The sequence below is a fragment of the Oculina patagonica genome, chromosome 6, assembly GCF_052425735.1.
Source record: "Oculina patagonica isolate OP01 chromosome 6, crgOcupat, whole genome shotgun sequence".
Lineage (NCBI taxonomy): Eukaryota > Metazoa > Cnidaria > Anthozoa > Scleractinia > Oculinidae > Oculina > Oculina patagonica.
Genome location: NC_135763.1, coordinates 5,903,324 through 5,915,603, shown reverse-complemented (window position 1 = coordinate 5,915,603; position 12,280 = coordinate 5,903,324). Strand labels below are relative to the sequence as shown.

General features: G+C 41.5%; 1 pseudogene; it reads right to left on the bottom strand.

Moving 5' to 3' along the window:
* Nucleotides 1-4,459: 4,459 nt before the first annotated feature.
* Nucleotides 4,460-8,026, bottom strand: LOC144656573 (uncharacterized; annotated as a pseudogene).
* Between the last annotated feature and the right edge of the window lie 4,254 nt (nucleotides 8,027-12,280).

Below are 12,280 nucleotides of genomic sequence, written 5' to 3'. Positions count from 1 at the left end.
CGTCCTTCGCTTAAATACTTTACGTCAAATAACAGAAAAGTTCCTTTAAACACGCGTTTTGAGTTCATTTCTTGTTTTTACACTCGAACCAAACTCACTAGTCATAAACATGGTCCCTGCGGTTAAAGGGACTATGTCACGGCCAAGTTAATCTTATGTTATTAAATTTTGCCAAATATTCGCAATGAAACTAAATGTTTGCAAAGAAATTAATTCTTTGATACTAAATGACAAAACCATAACTTCCAGGGCGTCATAAATTAAAGTAACAAGCAGACAAGATTAACTTTGAAAACTGTTCCGCCGGACCATATTTCAAAAGCCCACATCGCAATCCGTTTCAATCTTCGACACTTTTGGCCATCCGTACCTTCTTTTGCATTTGGTGTGTTCTTTAAATATTCCTTCACTGTTGTAAGAGGTAATTTTATACATTTAAACGAATTTGATGGTCATTTCCCATGCCTAAGTTTGGCTTAAATCCGTGACACGGTCCCTTTAAATTCATATAAAAATGTTCAAATGTTACTTTTGAAACACAGCAATGAATATGACAGTATAAAAATCCCTAAGTTTAGTGCAGAACATTATCGTTCAGTGCTTTCGGATGAGTACTAATTCTGTCAGATCTTCTAACTGGCTGCTCAGCTGTAGGTATAGCAGCAGGTAGGTCAGGTGGTGAATCTGTCGTTGGTACTGGATTCTCTTTCATGGGTGATATCTCGGCCGTCTTCGGTTCCGTCGGTGGTTCAGCATCCTGTAGTGGAGCTCCCTGTTCTTTCTGATCTGGCATGTTAAAGGGCTTGGTTCTAATTGCACATTTAGTTAGGCTTGTAAACGTTTCCATTGTTACATTTTGTCATCTAACCACCTTATTGTGTTGATATGCAGAAGGTCTCGCTTGTACTGAACTCCCTGTGATGATCTCAGTAGCACCTGGTCTTCACAACGAGACATCACCTGATATGGTTCATTCTCATAGCAAGACGACAGCTTGTTTTCATTCTTCTTCTCTAGCGAAACAGTGTCTCCTTCTCTCACATTTCGGTCTCTAGCATGAAACCTCTTGTCGGCGTAGTCCTTACGCGACTGCTTTCTCTGTGTGTCCTGATCACGGATTCCTTGGTCGCTGACTTCTTTTTTCTCCTCTTCCAAATCGACCAGCTCAGGCATTTTGGTTTTAAGCTTACTTCTAAACAACAATTCAGCAGGACTCTTCCCTGTAGTCGAATGTGGCGTTGACCTGTATGCCAACAGGAACCTGTTTAGCTCCTCCCTCCAATTCTTTCCTTTTGCGTGAGCTGCTCTAACAGATTTCAGAAGCGTCTTATTCTGCCTTTCCACTTGGCCATTTGCCCGTGGCCACAGAGGTGTCGTGTCATGGTGCTCAATCTCCGATTCTTTCAAATACCCTTCTACTTCCTTGGACACCAGGTTTGAACCATTGTCGCTGCGCAGGCCTCTGGGCAATCCATGTCTTGCGAATTGGGCATCTAGGTAATGAATGATGGTTTTACTGGAAGTTGATCGGATGACATCGACTTCCATCTCCCCTAACCGTATTTCGGTAGTACAGCACCCGAAAGAAGTTTCTTTCAATCTGCAAAAGGAAGTAGCTCTTGGAAGGGTAGCGGGTCCCTACCACTCCCCGCTACTCTGCTACCCCCAGGGCGATAACATTAATTAGCACATTCCAAAGGACCCCTTATTCCCATAGATTTTGTGCGGGTCGACGATGCCATCCGTATTCTCCAGCCTCTAGGAAGGGGAACCTTTATGGCCAATACTGATCTTAAATCAGCCTTCCGCCTGATACCAAGTCATCTGGACGACTGGAGCTTGCTGGCTAGTCACTGTAGCTGGCTATCCCAATACTATGTAGACATGTACTTACCCTTTGGGCTTCGAAGTGCCCCGTTCCTTTTCAATCAGCTGTCGAACGGGCTTGAATGGATCCTTAAAAGTAACTATGGCCTCCAGCTTGTTATTCACATCGTGGACGGACGACTTTGTCATTGCCGAACCGTCTAAATTGGCATTTTTAACTAGCTTTAGCACTCTGCTACGGGTAGTTATGTCCCTTGAGGCCCCTGTCGTAGCGTCCAAGACAATAAGGCCCTCCCAGGAGATTGAGTTCATGGGCATTGCTTTAGACAGCGTCCGCATGGAGGCCCGCTTACCACAGGATAAACTCTCCAGGATCATTGAACTGTTGAACTCTTTCAAAATACGTCGCTCAGTACGCCTGGTAGAGTTACAATCACTCATTGGGACTCTTCAGTTTGCATGCAAGGTGGTGGTGCCCGGGAGAACCTTCCTTCAGCGGGCGATTAATTTGACCAGGAGGGGATCCCAAGCCGTTTCCACCGCATGCGGCTTAATAAGGAGTTCTTTAAGGATCTTGAATACTATGTAGACATGTACTTACCCTTTGGGCTTCGAAGTGCCCCGTTCCTTTTCAATCAGCTGTCGAACGGGCTTGAATGGATCCTTAAAAGTAACTATGGCCTCCAGCTTGTTATTCACATCGTGGACGGACGACTTTGTCATTGCCGAACCGTCTAAATTGGCATTTTTAACTAGCTTTAGCACTCTGCTACGGGTAGTTATGTCCCTTGAGGCCCCTGTCGTAGCGTCCAAGACAATAAGGCCCTCCCAGGAGATTGAGTTCATGGGCATTGCTTTAGACAGCGTCCGCATGGAGGCCCGCTTACCACAGGATAAACTCTCCAGGATCATTGAACTGTTGAACTCTTTCAAAATACGTCGCTCAGTACGCCTGGTAGAGTTACAATCACTCATTGGGACTCTTCAGTTTGCATGCAAGGTGGTGGTGCCCGGGAGAACCTTCCTTCAGCGGGCGATTAATTTGACCAGGAGGGGATCCCAAGCCGTTTCCACCGCATGCGGCTTAATAAGGAGTTCTTTAAGGATCTTGAAATGTGGAAAGCTTTTCTCTTGAACTGGAACGGGCGTTTCCAGCTCAGAATCTAGAACTCTACACCGATGCCGCGGGCTCTTTAGGCTTCGGGGGCTATTTCCAGTGAAGGTGGTTCCAGGGTGGCTGGCCTCCCCACATGCTTTTGAACCAAAAACGGGAAATAGGTATCGAATTGCAAGAACTCTTTCCCATCGTTGTTGCTTGCGTCATGTGGCACCCCTTTCTTGCCGGGAGACGCCTCCAATTCTGGTGTGACAATATATTGGTCGTGTCTAATATAAATTCTAGGCGTTACAAAGTACCACGCATAATGGAGTTGGTCAGGCGGCTCGTGCTCCTTTCTATGCAGCACAACTTTGTAGTCCGGGCTTGCCATGTCCCCGGGGTTTCAAATGAGATCGCCGATGCAATCTCCCGCTTTCAGATGCACGCAGTGCTTCCTGGTCCTCGCTCCCGACGCCGACCAGCACTATTCATGGCTAAGATTATACACGTGTAATGCCAAGCTGTGCTGAAGTACAGTTCTTTCTACTGGCATTCCGAGCAGACAACCCTTTAGCTATAAAAGCCCAAACAAACTGTTCACAGTTCACTTTGGTGTTCTGTTGTACAGCTAGCGCAGTTAGCACTTGTTATACTATTGTTTGTCTTCACGACTCCTTCATGCCCCTCGTGAGCCAAACTGACAACTCTTTTGCAAAGAGCTTGCGGTACAACAATTCTCGTTCCCAGTAGAATTGCATGACCGATAAAGGTCAATTCATTGCGCACTGGCAAGTATGACTTGAGAACAATGTCCCATTTTTCTTCGATGAGGCAAATTATGACTGATTAGATTATTTTGAGTGCTTCATGGTCTGTTACGAGGTCAAACTGTGGCAGTCCATACAATTAGAAGTGGAAACGTTCACATGCCCAAACTAGGGCTAGTGCTTCTTTCTCGGTTTGACTATAACGGCCCTCCACTTGGCTCAAACTACGACTTGTGTAACAGACAGCACGACTATCTCCATTCTTTTATTGGACCAGCACTGTTCCAAGCCCCACTGGACTGGCATCTGCAATAACACGAGTAGGTGCGTTCTTATCAAAGACTGGTGCACTTGCAACTTGACTTTTCAATTTCTGAAAAGTCAAGTCGCCCCACATAAACAGTTTTCCTTTTCTGGCAAGTCTTCTTAAGGGATCAGCAGTTGTTGTAAAATCGGGTATAAACCTGGCACTGAATCCAACGAGACCCAACAAGCTACGAACTTCTGAGGGTGTCTGCGGTTGACTTGAAAAGTGCTATTAACAGTGTTACAGTTCCCTGTGGCAAGAGTTCCTGCTGGATCCACTCGAAAGATTCCGAGATGCAGGGCAGTCGAATATCCTAGCAAACAACGACCTGTTTTGACAACAACGAAATCTGCCACAATCTTCGTTTTACCAACAGTCTTCTGACTGAAACTGACCTTCGATTTCAAGCGCACGACCCACATAAGCATACAACTTTCTTGTGCAGAGTTGTGCCTGAAGTTACTGATGTTTTAACTCCTTAACAGTGTCCATGCTTAAAAGATTGCTCCCAGGTCCAGAGTCAACCAACACATCCCTGTTTACTGTCCCAATGCTTACACAAAGCACTGGCTCAGCAGAAGCGGCCAAATTGCATGTCTGCTCTTCTACGGTAAAGACAAATGAATCATTCTCATCTGGAGGGTTCCAACGATCCCTCTACAAGATTGGCCTGCATTTTCTCAACTCTGATGTCTTCCGGCCTCCCCGTCGTTAAGTGGTATTTGTTTTTCCAAACTTTTGGATCCTTCCCCTCTTGCAACAGCTAGCATAGTGTCCTACACTTCCGTCCACGAGCTGGACAATTGCCGTCTTTAGCCAAGTAACCTTCTTTTCTACAGTTAAAACAAACCCTTTTACCTTTCGATCCACGCCCAGACCTTTGTTCGACAGCATTAGTCCCTGCTCCAACACTTGCTCCAGGTTCTTGTCGGTCTTGACTTGGCGTAACCGGCATTTGACTCACTTGCTCACGCGAAGCTTCCCACTTTCGGACCTTATCCATCGCAGCCTCTAGCGTAATATTATTCACCTCGAGTAATTTCTTCTTCAGTTCAACATCGGGGAGCTTTTCGATCAGATGATCTGACAAATTTTTTACCAAAGCTGCGCCAAAATTACAGTGACGAGCTTGTTTCCGTAAACGAACCATAAATTTATCAGCGGTCTCCCCCTTGGTCAACGCAAGTTGTCGAAAAACCACAGGTCGCCCAGACGTTGTATTCGATTTAGGTGATTATAAGACAATGTATGAATATACTTTGAAAATTGCTCGAAATAGAACTTGTATTGAAGATTTGAATAAAAATGTATTACCTTATGTTTATCATGCGTTATTTTGACATTTCTGTGCTTCTGGAGTGGGTTTAAAGCCGTTTAGACAAGTTTTTCTTTCCGACGTTGCTTCCCCTAAAGAGAAACGAAAGGCAGGTGACCTAGTTCGCCAACGGTTCGCACTCGAAGCTCCTTAAATACCACAAAAATTGTCGAATCTCACCAAAATTGCTTCAATACAGCCGTCGATAATTCTTCTTTCGATTTCCTTCGCTTAAGGTTCCAAAGTTTATTTTAACCGCCCGAGAAACGCTCGTGTTCGAGCGCTGGGTTTCCACTTTTGCTTTGTCTGAATGCGTGAAAAGTTATCTTGGGCACAAGATTAAAAAATTTAGCTAAGCGACCGCGCCATGGCGACAACGTCGGAAAGAAAAACTCGTCTAAACGGCTTTAAACCCACTCCAGAGGCACAGAAATGTCAAAATAACGCATGATAAACATAAGGTAAGAAATTTTTATTCAAATCTTTCATACAAGTACTATTTCGAGCAATTTTCAAAGTATTCTCATACATTGTCTTATAATCACCTAAATCGAATACAACGTCTGGGCGGCTGTGGAAAAAACATGGACTTCGTCCACGGCGCGAAAGTGAGCATCAAGAGGGTCTGGATGGGGTTAACTGACAACTGACAAATGGCCAAAATTTTAACTGACAACTGACAAATCGCCTAAAATCTAACTGACAACTGACATTTGTAGTGGCTTTTACTGACAACTGACAACTGACCAAACTGTCCTAAATAACCCACATGAGCATCGTTAATCCTAAAAAACCCGTTGTAAATAACACTCTTTGACTCTTTTCGTCAAACAAATGTACGTTTTATACGAATCTCAGCAGCGGGACGCTAGAGTTCCATATTTCGTTAATGATTCACTGTATGACCCATGTACATCAGGGTCATATTACCAGCTACGATCTCAAAGTTACGCTGAACACGCGCCAGTTTATGCAATGGCCGCCAATGCTGGCGTTGTAAAAGCTATTGTAAGCTTTTACAGAGTTGACTCGAACTCGGCTTTCGATCGATTTAGAAGCCGTATTCCGATAAATGATATAAATACAGTTCATGCGCTCAAAAAGCACCTTGTGGCATTCCTTGGCCTCAAAGATTTAACTAGAAAATGCGGCCTTGGTGACTTTGACATCAAGCTTTTCCGAATGGCACCGAATGAGAGTGGGAAAAGCGACAACTTCGCCATCACCACAGACGACCAGTGGAAGCTCGAACTACCAAGCTTACTGGATGGCACAGGAAGCGAAATGAACAGTATGTATTATAAGTGCATTTGTATCTTGTATTGATATAAATATGAATTATGCCTGTTAGTCCAGAAATCCTACAAGGTACGACTACGTGTTTCTTGTTCCCATTTTTGTTGCGATGTACGATGTGTTTGATACTTAATTATTTCTCTTGGCGTTATATATGTTATAATTACTGTGGCACTGTGTATATAAAACTAAATTTTGAAACTTTGCGGCAATGTGAACCACCGAGCGCGTTTGTTTCAGGTAGAAAACTGGTTATAATGCATGTACATGTCACATTTCAGTCGTATCAGTTGACCATTATGTAATTCAAGGGTTAAAACAGTGGCTAAAAATAGCGGTAATTCACAGCTAAAAACAAAATGTTACTGAAAACACTTCGCACTGCAAATGTAATACCAATCCATTAGAAATACCAATTCACTAATGATTATCATAACTCTCAGGGTCAATTCCTTGGATTTTCGACACTTTTTCATGCTGACTCAAATATCATCGTCCCTGCTGCATGTCCCCTCAGTGTGAACAACACATGATTTTGTCGCTGCTTCATATTGCTGCAACATGTCCCTGCGTCTTGACCCCACGTGTGCGGAGACCTTTATACATTATTTTTGAGTATAATGCACATTTTTTATTACAGACCAGTACAGGTTTTCATACTTCCACCGTGGAAACTCGGCTTTATTAGAAGCCAGCTTTTTTAATCGAGAAAATATGATACTCGCGGTTTTACTCAAATTCTCAAGATATTTTATTTTGCTCCGTAAACTCTTCTTGATATTTATTAAGGTCTATTAAGTATAAAGTGTTGAAGATAAATAGGTAGATTTAGACTGATATAGGTGATCATTGGTAGGCAAGTTAACGCTTAAATTTTTATCTCAGGTTGTAATGCAATTGCAATGGTTTTAACTCCAAATCTGAGAAAAAATAGTTCTTTAAGTAAGAATCTTGAATTAACGATACACTTTACGTTATATGTGCCAATCGAGCTAGCTTTTGGGTCAGAAATAAATAATTTAGTTACACGGTTAATTATTAACAGTCAAGTAACTGACAACTGACAAATCGCCTAAAATTTAACTGACAACTGACAAATCGCCTAAAATTTAACTGACAACTGACATTTGTACCCCCCATCCAGCCCCTCCATCAAGCGTACGAAGACACACTACATACTCGTTACCCTCCTCGGCATTGATCGGTCCTGAATCCGGAACGACTTCGAAATTATCTTGGACTTCCATGCCCGCTAAATGAAGTAATTGAGCTTTCTTTCGAGAGGCGTTCGTAATTCCTTTGCCATCGATGTAATATTGGTAAAATCGCTTCCACTGTCGCCACCGTTTGGCGACCTGAAAGGAAGAACCGGTTAAATCTTAGGGCGACAACGCTCGTTCCACTGAGTGCGACATCCTCGTCGCCAATTTTTAGTGTTCAAAGGCCACAAAGGCTTACAGCTGCTTTTAAAGCAGAACACACGCCCGTACACACAGTACATGCTTTCGCGCTCACTACACACTCTTCGCATCCCGGATGTACTCTTATGAGTAACCGCTGGGCTACATGTAATACACTACTACAGCCTCCCACTGCCACCCACTCCAAATGACCCCTTTTTCGCCAAATTTAGGGTATTCCTCGACAGTCTTTTATCATCCATGCAAATACCGAGAGATTGGGAAGCAGAGACATGTTCGTAACGCCTAACTTAAAGTCACGAGAATAGCCAAAGTTGGCAACGTTATAATCAGAAGCAGTACTTTCAAATTTAGTTTTTGAGGCGATTAAAACTAATTTATTTGATATGAGCTAGTTTTAAATATTCTCATTATAACAATTTTTACCATTTTGTAATTTAAAAAAAATTCGGCCAGCCAGAGAAACAGACAAGATGGGTTAACAAGAACAACGTAAAATACCAGTAAACGAAGCATAAACCTTCAGTTAATCAGTTTAGTTTATGGAACGAGAATTGGTACGTTCAAGTCAAAAAGTCAGTCGGTTTTATATTCGGCATAAACATTAGAGTTCAAGCTCAATAAGTAAGTAAGTAAGTAAGTAATTTGCCTTTATTTAAAAACACGATTTGGATAAAAGCTTACAGCTTGTGGGGTCGTGTAAATTAAAAGTATTAAAAGTTAAAAATATTTACAATTAATTAGGCTATTTACATTTGTATTTGATTTTAAAATTCATTTATAGTCTGCCCTTTTAGTTTTGCAAAAAGTTGTATTTTAATATTTTGATCATTATCCAGTTTGTAGCAGTTCTTAACAGGTTAAACTGTTGTTACCAATGATTGGGCATTTGTTTGGTACCATTATTGTAGGAGCAACTGTAAAAGGTTTGCAGTCCTGATCCATCAAAGTATATAAGAGATGGATAGTGCTGGAAACCGTTAATAGCCTCCTAAATTAAATACTTGTCAGATGCATGTACTTACAAAGCATCTAGACTTGATAGGTTTTCAAATATTCCTTCAGGTAGCACTTCTATTTTATTGTGGTTAAGGTCCCTGCAAAAAACAAAATCACATATAGTACGATTACAGTAAGACAGATCGACCCTTATATGCCACACCTTTAAGATGATTAAAAGTATCGACCCCTCGAACGAAGCTACCCACCAGAAGTAATGAAAGGAAAACACTGTTAAATGTGACAGTAACAATGGTTGTTACTTTCAAAACTTTACGATCGTTTGCCCTTAAATTAAGCCGCATTTTATCACAGTAATCGAGCGTAAGCTGGATAAGCAAATTATATACAGTGATATATTGTCCTATTTGCATCAAGCCACCAATTGCAATTATAATGTGGCCCACGACAGTTAAAACTTAAATTATTTGATATGAGCCACTTAAGTGTAATACTCCATAATTTTCGAGCTTTTTTAAAAGTTCGCGGTCACCGTACCTCACCGATTTCGCTGAAATTTGGCATGCAGTCTTGTTTTAGGGTCCTAACTACCAAATGGATATTAAAAAGTTTCAATTCTTTTTATTTTGGAAAATATCGAGAAGGCCGATTTGAAGCGTCCGTGACGGCCCGCCAACATGGCGGATCGAAGGTGTTCTTGTTATTTCGACACTGAACCTGCCGTCACAGTTTCTCGATCATACTTGGTATAGTTATAAAGAACTATCTTTCTTCTTTCTATATATCAAAATAGATTCGGTAAATGTTGAGTTTGGATGATCAACGGCCAAGAAGTTCGAAGGTATGTTAACGATGTTTTGAACAGTCTCAAATTTACTACAAAATGAAAGGCTAATAACTTCACTGTTATCTCGATTTAGAACAAGCCATTTACCATGAACAAAGCTTGTTCATTGGTGAATTGATTCCATTAATAAAAAAATTGGGGAAATGTAACCGTTAAGAATAAAAAATTATGGAACCTCTAGTAAATTGGCCATTTCAGCGCCATTTCAGCGGATCAGCTCATTTACCAGCAAATAATCGGGAGATACATAAAAGGGTTACAGTCGTTTATAATAAGCAGTATTTAGGTATTCTTTGCTTATCTTAAACAAATACATAATCTTTGCCAAAGATATGGCGATTTTTGAGCGTACGATCGTTTCTCCAAATTTTTATGTCGGCAACTTTATTTTATTTGTTGTCGAGATTATACGCTGTTGTTATTCAATATTCGTTTTACAAGAACTTCTGTTGCTCGCATTTCCCAAATCACTGTTTAAGAAATTGCCCATTCCGTAACAGGGTCATTCTTACTTATTCTTTAAAAATTACTAGGAAAGCAAGAATGTCATAGAACGGTTTTATACTAGTGAAAATACCTGTCAGACATAACTTCAACTGTTCGTGTTATCTGACTGTTTTCACAAATATGCAAATTAAGGAATTCTTAAAGTGCCTATCTTTAACTATTTCACGCTTAAAGATTCCTCTAAATCTTTTCGCCTACCTTTTTGGCCAAACGAAGTTTTGTGTCTCCAGGCAGAATGCTCGTTATCAGCAATGAAAGTCGAAGAGATACAGAAGCTCGAGTAAAATTCTAACTGCTGTGAAATGAACATCGTTTGAGCTTGACGTGTTTTTTATAGATTGCTTATTTAACAGCAAATAATCGGGAGAAACATGAAAGGGTTACAGTCGTTTATAATAAGCAGTTTTCAGGTATTTTTTGCTTATCTTTTTTTAACAAATACATGATCTTTGCCAAAGATATGGCGATTTTTGAGCGTACGATCGTTTCTCCAAATTTTTATGTCGGCAACTTTATTTTATTTGTTGTGGAGATTATACGCTGTTGTTATTCAAGTATTCGTTTCACAAGAACTTCTGTTGCTCGCATTTCCCAAATCACTGTTTAAGAAATTGCCCATTCCGTAACAGGGTCATTCTTACTTTTTCTTTAAAAATTACTAGGAAAGCAAGAATGTCATAGAACGGTTTTATACTAGTGAAAATACCTGTCAGACATAACTTCAACTGTTTGTGTTATCTGCCTGTTTTCACAAATATGCAAATTAAGGAATTCTTAAAGTGCCTATCTTAAACTATTTCACGCTTAAAGATTCCTCTAAATGTTTTCGCCTACCTTTTGGCCAAACGAAGTTTTTTGTCTCCAGGCAGAATGCTCGTTATCAGCAATGAAAGTCGAAGAGATACAGAAGCTCGAGTAAATTCTAACTGCTGTGAAATGAACATCGTTTGAGCTTGACGTGTATTTATAGATTGCGCTCGAGCTCCGTTAATTAAGTTTATTCATTTGGCGATCAGATAAAAATCAATGAATGATCAGAGTTATTAAAGTCCATTTCTAAGCACGAGAGACACGGAAGTTTGCTTCAGAAGCATTTATGCATAGAAATACCGGTTTATATTTGAGCGGTAAATCTGCATTTATAATAGCTGGGAGTTTGGGGTGTTTTTTGGTGTTTTTTTTTAGGGGGCTCGGGGGGGGGGGGAGGGGGGTGTGGAAGTGGTGCCTTCGTATCCTCTTTTGTTCTTTTACACAGTGGCCTGAATTTGGAACAGTTCGGGGAATGGATTATCAATTACTCTTCGTTATGCCATGTCACCCCTTAATGTGGGAGCGCCGCGCCTCAATTCACGATAAAAAATTTATGGCCGCCCGGTCCATTTATGTAGTTCTCCGCCAGGTCTCTCAATAGGCAGGTTACGAGCCTAGTGGCCCATCAGGCCGGAGCTCATACCGGTTTCCGCAACGTGAAGTGACAACGAGTATTTTTTACTCCACCCGAATGGGATGCTATTCCATCGCAGGGTTACCTCCCTTCCCGAAAAGCTAAAGATTGACTGGTAATCATTTTTACACCTGGGTAAGGAAAGGGACTCTGGGAGTTGAGAGGCTTTCCAAAGAACTTAACGCATTGTCCCCCAGAAGCTCTATCCAGGACTGTTTGGTCCAGAGTCCAGCGCAGTGACCATTATTAGGCCATCACGTTCCCCCACCGTGTAAGAAAGTGCAAAAATCTGGTTGTATAAGCCCTGGGGTTGTACAGTTTGGTACGAAATGTGGGCTTTTAAGGGCCTGTTTACAAGCAGGCGGGTAACCCTAGCACATAGGGTTACCCTAGATCCTAGGGTTACCCTAGCGCTCCCACATTTCTTCTTTTTTTCATCGACGTGTTTACAAGGCGCTAGGGTTACCCTAGCACCTAGGGTAACCCTAGC